General features: G+C 44.8%; 1 protein-coding gene across 2 annotated transcripts in view; it reads left to right on the forward strand.

Moving 5' to 3' along the window:
- Positions 1-8,031: 8,031 nt before the first annotated feature.
- jade2 (jade family PHD finger 2) overlaps positions 8,032-12,938 on the forward strand; it is a 115,086-nt gene continuing 110,179 nt past the window's right edge. For both annotated transcript variants that reach the window (XR_014598441.1, XM_084029362.1), the window contains exon 1: positions 8,032-8,169. The gene's annotated coding sequence lies outside the window, so the exon portion shown is untranslated. The remainder of the gene's footprint in view (positions 8,170-12,938) is intronic.

Consider the following 12,938-nt stretch of genomic DNA (forward strand, 5'->3'; position numbering starts at 1 on the left):
GTGGAGGTGAAATGTGCACACACACACACACACACTTTAATTTTCCCTGCCTTCTCTCTCTCTGCTCTGGACCAGCCAGCCAGGAATATGATCAGAGAGGAACACTGGACTTTTAACCTCCAGCCTATGTAAAGAGGCTTATGGATATTCACACACACACACACACACACACACGCACACACACACGCACACACACACACACACACACACGCACGCACACACACACACACACACACACACACACACACACACACACACACACACACACACACACACACACACACACACACATGCAAAGGGATTCAAGAGGAAGGCGATTCAATATGAAGTCAGACGGACAGACAGACTCACTGTCCTGCCGCTGGTTTTGTTTCCACAGCACACTGAAACTGGATTTAATTGTAAATCATGGCAACTAGAAACATTTATAAGGGATAGCATAACGTTTTTTTTTTAACCTTTTTTCTGTTGAAGTACATTTGTATTTGTCGCTTCATGATGAATCAGTCAGACTATAACAATGGGTGTTTCTGTAGGATTTATTTTAAGAATAAATGTTGAAAAAAACTGTTGGTATTTACATTATTACATTCATTCTGCTCATCATGTCAAAACTCGACACAGAAGCCAAACAAGACGCATCATTTAGAGATAAACGTCTCACTTTTGAGTCAAAATGAAACTGCAATGGAAACCTCACATGCACCATTTCACTGTTTAGATGCAGCAACAGCACACTCATGTACTTTATGCCAAAAGCTGCAGTCTTCAGCACTTTGTATCCCTGCACCGATTCATTTTCGGTAGTTTTAGGTTTTATTTTAAGCCTAAATGGGTTTATGCTGATGGCGGTGGTCAGATAACGTATAAGTGTTTTGGTATGTATTGCCAGTTTCCTTTTTGCCTTTTTAAAGAAGGTGTTTTCCCAGTGATTTCACTCTCATGTATAATGTGAGGAAACAGAACATAGTGTTTTGCAATAAGTGTGTTGCAGATTTTTTGCAAACAAAGCACCAAGCAGAAAAATGCCTTTGATTCTTTTGGTGCCTTCGTTTGAAGTGTGGTTACAAAAGTTAAGTAGAAGTAAAAAAAAACAAAAAAAAACAACCCTGCAACTTATTCCGCTGTTAAACTTCTCCCACGTTTTCAGCTTCATCCTGTTCTCCTTGGAACTCTGAGCTCTTGTAATTCTATTTCCACGTAGTGTCACTTTACTCTTACAAAACTTCTTCCCAGAAGGCCGAGCTCTCCTGATGCTCCGAATCAAGAGAAGAGAGACGAACATGATGCCATCCGAGTCTTCCCTCTGAGTCTTCCTTCTGATTCTGATTCTTCCCTCTGAGTCTTCCCTCTGAGTCTTCCTTCTGATTCTGATTCTTCCTTCTGAGTCTTTCTTCTGATTCTTCCTTCTGATTCTTCCTTCTGATTCTTCCTTCTGATTCTTCCTTCTGATTCTGAGTCTTCCTTCTGATTCTTCCTTCTGATTCTTCATTCTGATTCTGATTCTTCCTTCTGAGTCTTCCTTCTGAGTCTTCCCTCTGAGTCTTCCCTCTGAGTCTTCCTTCTGAGTCTTCCTTCAGAGTCTTCCTTCTGATTCTTCCTTCTGAGTCTTCCTTCTGAGTCTTCCTTCTGAGTCTTCCTTCTGAGTCTTCCCTCTGAGTCTTCCTTCTGATTCTTCCTTCTGATTCTGATTCTTCCCTCTGATTCTTCCTTCTGAGTCTTCCTTCTGACTCTGATTCTTCCTGCTGAGTCTTCCTTCTGATTCTGATTCTTCCTGCTGAGTCTTCCTTCTGATTCTGATTCTTCCTTCTGAGTCTTCCTTCTGATTCTGATTCTTCCTGCTGAGTCTTCCTTCTGATTCTGATTCTTCCTTCTGAGTCTTCCTTCTGATTCTGATTCTTCCTGCTGAGTCTTCCTTCTGATTCTGATTCTTCCTTCTGAGTCTTCCTTCTGATTCTGATTCTTCCTTCTGAGTCTTCCTTCTGATTCTGATTCTTCCTGCTGAGTCTTCCTTCTGATTCTGATTCTTCCTTCTGAGTCTTCCTTCTGATTCTGATTCTTCCTGCTGAGTCTTCCTTCTGATTCTGATTCTGATTCTTCCTTCTGATTCTGATTCTTCCTTCTGAGTCTTCCTTCTGAGTCTTCCTTCTGATTCTAATTCTTCCTTCTGAGTATTCCTTCTGATTCTGATTCTTCCTCCTGATTCTTCCTTCTGATTCTTCCTTCTGATTCTTCCTCCTGATTCTTCCTTCTGATTCTTCCTTCTGATTCTAATTCTTCCTTCTGAGTCTTCCTTCTGATTCTGATTCTTCCTTCTGATTCTAATTCTTCCTTCTGATTCTGATTCTTCCTCCTGATTCTTCCTTCTGATTCTTCCTTCTGATTCTAATTCTTCCTCCTGATTCTTCCTTCTGATTCTGATTCTTCCTTCTGATTCTGATTCTTCCTCCTGATTCTTCCTTCTGATTCATCCACTTCTCACATATTCGGTGCAAACAAAGGACACACACATTCATTTCTTCCTCAGTCATTCCCAGAAAGACAAGAAGACACTGCCACCTCCTCTCAAACCCCCCCTCCCCTAGAAAACCCCACCAGTGGCTCTCCTGTTATATTTTGAGCAGCGTCCAAGTCATACAAGTTTGCCGCTTTATTGAGTGAACAAACCTATTAAGTTTATGGCCTCCCCCCCCCCCTCCTCTCTCACTCAGCCTGAAATATACACTGATGCTGAAATAATACACTGCGTTCCAGCCGGCGCTGGCAGACGGCCGCTCTCGATGAGTCACCTAATGTATGCTTACTCAGCAGAAAAACTGTAATTGGGAAACACGCAGACAACAGGTAGCCCTTTCAGCCGGTGAAGCGAGGGTGAAGTATCTGTGGATATCAAGGTTACAACGAGGAGGAGGAGGAGGAGGAAAGAAGAAGGTCGTCCTTGTAAACCTGCTCAGTGGCCTGGAAGATAACGAGATGTGTATATCAGGATATGGAGTGTAATTCACCGAGTCAACTCGCGGTGAACTCCTCGGAAAGCTGACTCAGACTGATGAACAGGCAAAAAAAAAGTTTCATTCAATGTCGTAGCTCAGGTTTCTAATAATCCCACTTATTTATTAGCTCCACCAGGAGAATCGTGCGTTTGCTTTCTCGCCTGCTGGAGTGAGTGAGTGAGTGAGTGAGTGAGTGAGTGTGCAGCTCTCTGTCTGTCCGCGGCTCATCTCGTATTCTGCTGCAGCAAACGGTGTAATGTTTTGGGGGCCCGGTTATGGCTGCATGCTCGAGGGCCTTTGACTTCCTTTTATTGCCTGTTTTATACACCGTCATTGACCGCCTGCTGACTCTCTACTCTACTCTCTGCTAATAACACAGCGGTGTGCATAGCGGTGCACAGAGAGACTCAGTGAGGGGAAGGTGTTTAGTGTTTCTGATGGTATTTTTAGGTAAACGATAAGGGAAGTACAGACATGATGACGAGTTTGATTTTGTTTTTGGCCAGATTGTATGAGACTGTCTTATATGTTGACTTTGAGCTGATTGCCTATAAATCGTTGCTTGGTTTTGAAGCGTTGTTTCGACGCCTTGCATCCCAATCAGTGTCTAGACCAACGATGGCTTAAACAAATGTTATTTTATTATTTTAACCGTGATATTTCCCAACCAAGTCGTCTCTGAGCCTGAACTTGCTGGAACCACGCCTCTGCTGACACACCATATTTTATGTGGCATTACCAGTGTAAACAAATTAAAATACGTTACATCATACTTCCTGTTCTGTACTCTCTGTCCTTCCTGTTTATGTTATTTCCTGTTTGCACCCACTCTCGTGGCAGACAATTGTTTTTGAAAGGAGCAGCTTCTCGATCTCGCAGAACGTCGGCGAAGAGATCTGAACACAAGGTTAACTGTTACATCAGAAATAAGAGTTTTCTTCTCTGTTTTTTCTCTTTTCCTTACATCTCATCGGGAGAGACAAAAAACCTTCACCTCTAAACTATTCCACTAATCATTGTGAAGTTGCTCAATAGGAAATACAAACCGTCGGCTGCACAGCTGAACTCACCACTCAATAAGCTCTCTGTAAATTCAAATGTTGGATTATAATTACACCCTGCAGCTCGTTTAGCTGAGTCTTCGTTTGCAGCCAAAGGAAGAGCACCTCTGAAACTTTGTTTGGAATAATGCATGGTAGTTTGCAGCAGGACTATTAGGCTGAGCTTGACATTGCGTGACTTCACATAGAGGAGGGGTGCCTAACATTGTTTTAGACTGGGGACCAAGTGTTTAAAAGTAGCCCCGTCACCCTTGGGACCCAGACTAATAAAAAAAAGTGCTCTTGACATGTCGCGATGCTGGAGCAGACAGAGGGGCCTGCACGCCTATTTTTAGGTCTCCGAATCCTGACCTATTGTTGAACAGAGCAGGATATAAACTCATCTATTTGGCCTGATTGGAGTTGACGTGGATACGGCGGCCATGACACAGCGCACGCATCTCCTCGGTGCACCAACTTCCATGTAACACCGCTTCACAGCCGCCACCAGACGAGGACACATTCGTCTGCATTCACATATTGATCTTATTTCCTGGAACGTGTGGTTTATGAAAATTCAAATGCAACCTATGTCATGGAAAAACATTGCAATGTGTGTGTGTGTGTGTGTGTGTGTGTGTGTGTGTGTGTGTGTGTGTGTGTGTGTGTGTGTGTGTGTGTGTGTGTGTGTGTGTGTGTGTGTGTGTGTGTGTGTGTGTGTGTGTGTGTTTGTGGTGGTGGCGGTGCCGGTTGGCGAGGGATCGTGATTAATATTACCAGCCAGTCGTGCTGACAGGAGTTGATGTCCCGTGAATAACAAAAGAAAGAAAAAAAAGAAATGTTTGGAACTAATTAACTTGACTGGAGAGCTTCAAACCAAATAGACTCCAAAGTCCTGAGACGACGACGATGAGGGGAATGAAACGTGAAGGGAATCACACATTGTGTATTCGTGTATATAGAATCACATAACGCGGAGCAGACGGAGCTTTGAAACGTCCCGTTGGCGTGATGGTATTTCAGTTTGACCACGGACTGTGACTGACATCCATGTTCTGTGGTGGTATTTATCATTTTAGTAAGGGGACATGTGGTGCTGTGTTTGAGTAATATTACAAAAACACTATAGATCAGAGGTCTTCAACGATTTCAAGGACACCCAGGGCTGATAGAGACCAGGTGGAGGGAATGTAGATTACATTTTTTCTTATTAATATGATGAGATTCAGTTCACCTTGCACAAAAAAACACAGACAGTAGAAATGTACTTTTGACCTAAATTTCAGAGCTGAAGTTGAATCAGTACTTCTACGTATTTGTACTTCTACTTGAGTAGAAAACGTCTATGCTAAATCCAGTAATTACTACACTAATACTCAAATATTGTATGCACGTATCATTACTACCACTGCTGTTTGACCCAGATCTGCTTCCCAAATAAACGAGTGCATCTCATCATCAGAGAGGAAAATCACATTACCTCACATTAGAAACGACCATGGAGAGGGTCACAGGCTGTTTCCCCAGGGGACGCTGGCTACCTGCGTGGAGGAGGAGGAGGAGGAGGTGGAAGAGGAGGAGGAGGTGGGGGATGCTGCTGTTGCATTTGAATGCGTGCCAGAGAAATCTCCTCTGTGTCCTTCACCCGCCTCATTTCACTTTGTGCAAAACAGCATCACACCCTCTTTTCCTCTCTGAGTGACACCTGATACAGCTGATATGAGCATTTGTGCACCTGACATCCTTGCATCCGTGTGTGTGTGTGTGTGTGTGTGTGTGTGTGTGTGTGTGTGTGTGTGTGTGTGTGTGTGTGTGTGGTGTGTGTGTGTGGTGTGTGTGTGTGTGTGTGTGTGTGTGTGTGTGTGTGTGTGTGTGTGTGTGTGTGTGTGTGTGTGTGTGTGTGTGTGTGTGTGTGTGTGCATGCAGCTCTGTGGGTTTGACACCAGTCAAATCGTCCCATTTGTTCATCTGAATGACCTTAATTTGAATGCGCATCCTGGTTCTGCATCTGTGTGTGTTGACCAGATATTTTACTTATACGAAGAAAAAGAAGGCGAGACGCCACCGCTGTGTGTGTCCGTCTCTGCAGACGAGTTGAAGAGCTGCACGTAGTTAACCAGACTGGGAAGTTTTCAGGAGGGATGGAGGCAGAGCTGACCGGAGAGAAAGTGCATTAAAATGTAGTCCTGCTTGACGATAGAGGAGAGTGATTTAGAGACAGGAGATGGTAGTAGATTATGCATTGATCAACCCCCCCACCCTTCCCTCTTTTTTTTTTAAATATAGATTTTAGGAAACTATGAAGGAAGGTAATTTACTTGCCAGCCGTTCCCCTTTGGATCCCTGTGAGCAAATCCATCATGGTGGAAAGATATTATCGCTTACAGTGAAGTGCAACTACAGGCTTTGAAGCGCCAGCTGCCAATTATTCTGCAGTCAGTCAGGTCTATAGGTGACGGCGAGAATGAATTAAAACGTAGGACTGAAATCAAAAGTTGCTGCAAGCTGTGGATGGGTTCGGACTCTTGTGAAGTCACAGGAAACGAGGGAGAGTCAAAGTCCAGCTGAAAGTGCAGCCGGCGTCCGAACGGTGACTCATTTCCAAGAAACAATTTGATCTGATTGAAAGATATTGAGGCCGTTCATGATATCATTGCTTGAAACCGGTTGGGACCAGCTGATGTAAGCATGGGTCATATTTTGTTTTCCAGGAAGCAAAAAAATACCTTTCAAAAACTTTGCAAATATTTCACAAATTAATTCACTTTTTATTTTTTTTTATTTCTGCAATTGGATTCTCTTTTATAATAATATTATTAGAAATTAAAAAAGACACTTTATTATAAGCCATTATTTTTTAGGTGATTTTAAAGTGACAATTAATTCACTTTTTATTTTTTTAATTCTGCAATTGGATTCTCTTTTATAAAAGTATTATTATTATAAACTAAAAAAAACATTAGAATATAAAGGCATTATATTATTAAATATATAATAAAAATATTTCTCAAATTAATTCACTTTTTGTGCAATTGATTCTCTTTTAAAATAATATACATTTTACAATATAATAAATATAAATGAAAAAGAATGCACATATTTGAAATACAATGCACTGCATGAGTCGCTCCATTGATTAATAAATATATATGTTTAATGTGCCATTTGAACCCCTTCCCGGCTGGCAGCAGGTGAAGCTTCAGTCCCAGTGCTCTCCTCTCCGAGGCGCAGTGAACTCGCCTTTCTCAGAGGAGGAAGTGCAGCTTGCGGCAGCAGTGAATTGAAAGTACGCCATAAATATGGCGCCAAAAGAGTTTTCAAGCTGATGATAAGAGCTGTTTTTTTTCTCTCTCCCTCCCTCCCCTCTTCGGTGTTGTCTTTTCTCTCCCTCTGGAGGTGGGAGAGAGAGAGAGAGAGAGGTTGAAAGACCCGCCTGTGCATTTGTGCAGCGCTGCGCGTGCACGTACACCGGGTAGAGTGGACGCGAGGCGAGGACACGCGAGTGAAGACGAGGAGCTCAGTGTTTGATTTTTTTTTAAGGAGGGACGTTGCGAAACTGGCAATCTTTTCTGACTCATCGTTTGGAAATAAAGCCGTTCTTTCTTTTTCACCCTCCCCCTCTTTCCTCCCCTTTTCTCCGCCGGAGAGGAAAACATCGTCGGGGTTTTTTTTTTTTTTTGACACCACGTTTGGGCTTTTTTTTTTTTTTGCAAAATGCGACATGCTTTCCTGTGAGCGGTGTGTTGTGCGCACCTCGCAGCCCGTTACACCGTGAGGAGGAGCGGCAGCAGCGGGACCGACGACGGCGGCTCCACCGCCGGGTTTGTTGTTGTTGACAACTCCGCCGCCCGGCCGACACTTTAGGATTTATCCCGGATTCGGACTCGGTGGCCGGTTCTTTGCGGAGCTGACGCGCTGTCAACACGGACCGTGAGGTGGTGGTGGTGGTGGTGGAGGAGGGTGGTGGTGGAGGGGGAGGGACGGGGGAGGGAGGAGGAGGGGAAGGGGACAAGTCCTGTCACCCAAACGTGGATCCACAGCAGCGCTGCCAGGGCACCGAGTGGGCACCGATGATCTCCTAATCCCCGGGTCCAGGACTGTGGACGTGTGTGCATCCGACGCTGACTGCGATCAAGGTAACAATAAATGAACCTCTAACATGCATGTAAATATGATTAAAATGCTTAATAAAAGTGGGGGTTTGCAGGAAGTTGCTGCTACGTGAGCGCTAGGCTAGCAGCTCGGTACGCACTTTGGCAGCGGGCTTGTCAGTCACAGCGGCGGGGGCGCTCGTAGTGTTGTTACGGAGCGGTGCATGTGGGTCAAGGAGGGTGGGTGTGTATGTGGAGGGGTGTGTGTGTGTGTGTGTGTGTGTGTGTTGCAGCGATGGCACCCGTTTAAAAAAAAAAAAGGCGTGCACGCAGATAGTGAGCGATGCAATTTAACCGGGTAAACTTGAACCATGTTGTAGTCGTAAAACGTGCACGCGCCCCGGTGTGCGAGCGCGTATAGTTGGAGTTGGAGTGTGTCCAAATGTGTGTTTTTTATTTATTTATTAATTTTGTAATTGCGGTAAAAAAAAATTGGGGCCATTTGCAGCAGCAGCGTAGCGGGGAATGTGAGTTGTAAGTCGCAGGGGAATGTGAGATCATCACACACACACACACACACACACACACACACACACACACACACACACACACACACACACACACACACACACACGCATGCATGCATTTAGAGTCACGTGGTAATGCTGCTGCTGGTAGAATAAGATGGAGATGAAGTTGCGTTGCTGGTCTGGGAGTTGCAGGTTCACAATCCCCGGAGGATTTGCAGGTTCCTTAGCTTGTCAGTAAAAAGGGAGCAGGGGGGGGGGGGGGGGGAGTGCTTTTAGGAAGGCTGAGCACGCAACCACACACACACACACACACACACACACACACACACACACACACACACACACACACACATCAAGGAATTAGAGCAACTCCTCTCTGCCTCCTCCTCCTCCTCCTCCTGCTGCCTCACGCTGTGCAGATCTAGCTGGCTTTAGGAGAGGAGGGGGAGTGGCTGTTGTTTACTCCCGTCTGCTGTTGCATCCTCATACCTGTAAAACAAACGAGACGAGGATACCTGGACGGGGATGCTTGGAAGTCAGGCGTGTGGGGGGCATCGGGGTAAAGCGGGGCATTTGCCTCTGGGGGTTGGGGGATTTTTGTTGCCACCTACTCTTCATAATTTCATAATTGCTTTGAGAACCTCCTGAAAGAATATCACGTCCGTCTGTTGGAGCCGATCATTAACGGACGCAGGCAATTAACCAGTTTTTTTTGTTTTTTTAATTAATTAATGAATTAATGAATTATTATATTTGTTTGATTGCACACTTGAAGCTGAACCGGCTGTAAAGTCTTGAATCAATTAAAGTGGGATTATCCGGGGACTTGTTAAATGTTCTCAGTTGTGACAGCAGCACACACACACACACACGCACACACACACACACACACACACACACACACACACACACACACACACACACACACACACGTCACCATCAGCATCATCATCACACACAAGCTTGAGTCTGTTTGCATCTCGCTCACTCTAAACACATATTCAAGTACAGATGCACGTATACACTCTACAACTGTCTCATCACACACACACACACACACACACACACACACACACACACACACACACACACACACACAACCCTCCTCCTGCTGGGTATGAAACCGGAGATGAGTCATGGTGTGTGGGGGCATAACAACTCTCTCTCTCTCTCTCTGTCTTTCACATCTTTCCTGATGCAGTGCTATCTTGTTTTCACTCATTCTCTCCTGCCTCCCTCCTCCTCCTCCCTCCTCCCTCCTCCCTCCTCCTCCCTCCCCCCTCCCTCCTCCCTCGAGGCTCGCCTCTCTCACTTAGACACAGTGGTTGTTTACAAGGCAAGTGAACAGGGATGAGAGCTGTTTTCATTTTGCTTCTGTATTTTTTTTGACGTCATCCATGTTTCAGTCCTCTCCTCCATCCTTTTCTTCTTCCTCCTCCATCCATCCATCCATCCATCCATCCATCCATATTTCAGTCCTCTCCTCCATCCATCCATCCATGTTTCAGTCCTCTCCTCCATCCATCCATCCATCCATCGCTCCATCTTTCCCCTCGTCGTCATCATCATCTCTCTTATCAAGCTGCGATTTCTCTCCTCATCTGACTGTGTGTGTGTGTGTGTGTGTGTGTGTGTGTGTGTGTGTGTGTGTGTGTGTGTGTGTGTGTGTGTGTGTGCGTGTACACACATGTATCAGCTCTCCCTGTACAGTACGTCATGTGAAACTCCAGCACTCAGACCTCTTTAAGCCTCACATGTGTACATACACACACGTGTGCGTGTGTGTGTGTAGGCAGGGAGGGTTTGGCATATAGCGTGCTCGTGTGTTTGTGTCTGCTGCGTTAAGCGCTGAGCTCTGATTGGCTGGAAAAGGGGGTAAGGACCCCCACGTGGTGCGTTGTATCGCATTAGCTGCGACATAGGGAGGAGGAGGAGGAGGAGGAGGAGGAGGGGGTGTTGCTCATGAATGGACCGCTGATGTCATGTAAACTGTACTCACACACGCACATGCATGCATGCACACGCACACACACGTGCACATACATGTTTTGTGTGTGTGTGTGTGCGTGTGCGCGTGCGTGTGTGTGTGTGTGTGTGTGTGTGTGTAGGCGGGTTGGCTAGCTGTCATGTCACCAGCTCTGTGCTCTGCTTACTAACTAACTAAACAGCATGTTGGCCACAAGGGTATTACTACTAGCTGAGTAGGATTAGTGTGTGTGTGTGTGTGTGTGTGTGTGTGTGTGTGTGTGTTGTGTGTGTGTAGTATGACGTGCTGTGATTCTGTGAGTCAGAGAATATTAGTCGAGATATTGGATTTCCCATATCGATTCTGACGTTTCCATAATCCTTTTTAGCTCATCAGCTCTTTTTTTTTTTTGATGAAGCCAAAAACCGCCTCAAGCAAACATCAAAGCTTTTTTTTAATGTTTTTTTTTTTTATGCAATTGAAATCTGATCCCATTTTAGTCTTTTTCATAAAAGCTTTTCTGACACTTGGAAACAACATGAACTCTAGCGTCCGTGTGAAAGCCGTGTTGGTGGGTTTCTGGTTAGCAGCCTTTGTGATGCTGTCAGGTTTGGAACATGAAACCAACCACGTGGTGGTTTTGTGTGTTTGTCCTCAGTAGACGACCCTGCTGCTGCTCACCATTGGTGACTTCTAGTGTGTGTGTGTGTGTGTGTGTGTGTGTGTGTGTGTGTGTGTGTGTGTGTGTGTGTGTGTGTGTGTGTGTGTGTGTGTGTGTGTGTGTGTGTGTGTGTGTGTGTGTGTGTGTGTGTGTGTGTGTGTGTGTGTGTGTGTGTGTGTGTGTGTGTGTGTGTGTGTGTGTGTGTGTGTGTGTGTGTGTGTGTGTGTGTGTGTGTGTCGCTAATCATCACATGCTATACTGGCGATAACGGGATAATCATAAATATCCTCACGAGTGAAGAGGACGAAAAATAGAGCCTGATTTTTAAAAACCAAAAATAAATAAAGATTTATCCAACCATATGATATGAGACCTGATGATTCACCATCATCTTAGTTAAGATGACGAGGGGCAGAGAGACGAAGGGATTGCATGGAGGGTACGAGCCAATGGGAGCCTTCCGGAGCGATGGCTCCCATTGGTCAATTTCTCTGCAGGCCTACGGCTGATAGACTGAATGGATTTTTTTCTTTTTCATAGCTTTAACTATTAAGTGATTCCGGAACGAGTAAGTGAGATGAAGTCCCTCCCCAAGTAGTCTTACTAAAGGATATCTTCTTAAAGTGCACACAGGTCACAGATCTATTAGAATATTCTTCTAGATTCTTCTTCGTCCTGCAGAAAGCTCTCCCCCTCGCTGACTGAAGGAGACGCAGCAGATGGTTTTTCAGATCAAATCAATGATCCATTGAACTCGATGTCGTTACCACAAAGTGTGTTTTCATTCGCCCTCTGCCTCCTGGAGGACATGATGCGTCCATTAAGCTCAAATGCTAATTTGTTTAATTATTGTAACTGGAATGTCTTTTTGATGGTCAGACAAAAACAACCAATCTTAAAGTTGTCACTTAGATTCGAGGGAAATGTCTTTTTCACCTTAAGCATCTTCAAGCAACAGTCTTGGATGAAATCTGGCTTTATCATTGGTCGATGCATTCTTTTTATTTTTTCATCCTGAGTGTCAGACTCGTCTCTTTTTTCTTTAGGGAAAACAAATGTAAAGTCTAAAATCTAAAGGCTGTGAGTGCAGTGATGGACAGGCTGACAGATGCTGCCTGAGCTTCAGGAGTGTGTGTGTGTGTGTGTGTGTGTGTGTGTGTGTGTGTGTGTGTGTGTGTGTGTGTGTGTGTGTGTGTGTGTGTGTGTGTGTGTGTGTGTGTGTGTGTGTGTGTGTGTGTGTGTGTGTGTGTGTGTGTGTGTGTGTGTGTGTGTGTGTGTGTGTGTGTGTGTGTGTGTGTGTGTGTGTGTGTGTGTGTGTGTGTGTTTGCTGGAGAGAGAGAGAGGAAGTTGCGAGTAAACAACAGACAGAAACAGTATGTCAGACCTTCTTCGGCTGTTTGAACACCCGGCGATCCAAGATGGAAATAAGCTCCTTAACTCGAAGCTTCTGTGCCTTTTTTTTTTTTCTTCTTCTTGGAAGATTTAATCAAAATGAATAAAACAAGGCGGGAGGTGTTGAGGTTTTTTTTTTTTAGAAATGAGACCATAAAGTTTGCAGATAATAAGTAAAGGAAACCTCTGAGAAGGCGAAGCCAGCAGGGACAGAAGGTGGATGACAGGAAGGAGGTGTTTGTTTGGAGTGTTCATCCTCCCTCTC

The sequence above is a fragment of the Eutrigla gurnardus genome (genome assembly GCF_963514095.1).
Source record: "Eutrigla gurnardus genome assembly, chromosome: 15".
NCBI lineage: Eukaryota > Metazoa > Chordata > Actinopteri > Perciformes > Triglidae > Eutrigla > Eutrigla gurnardus.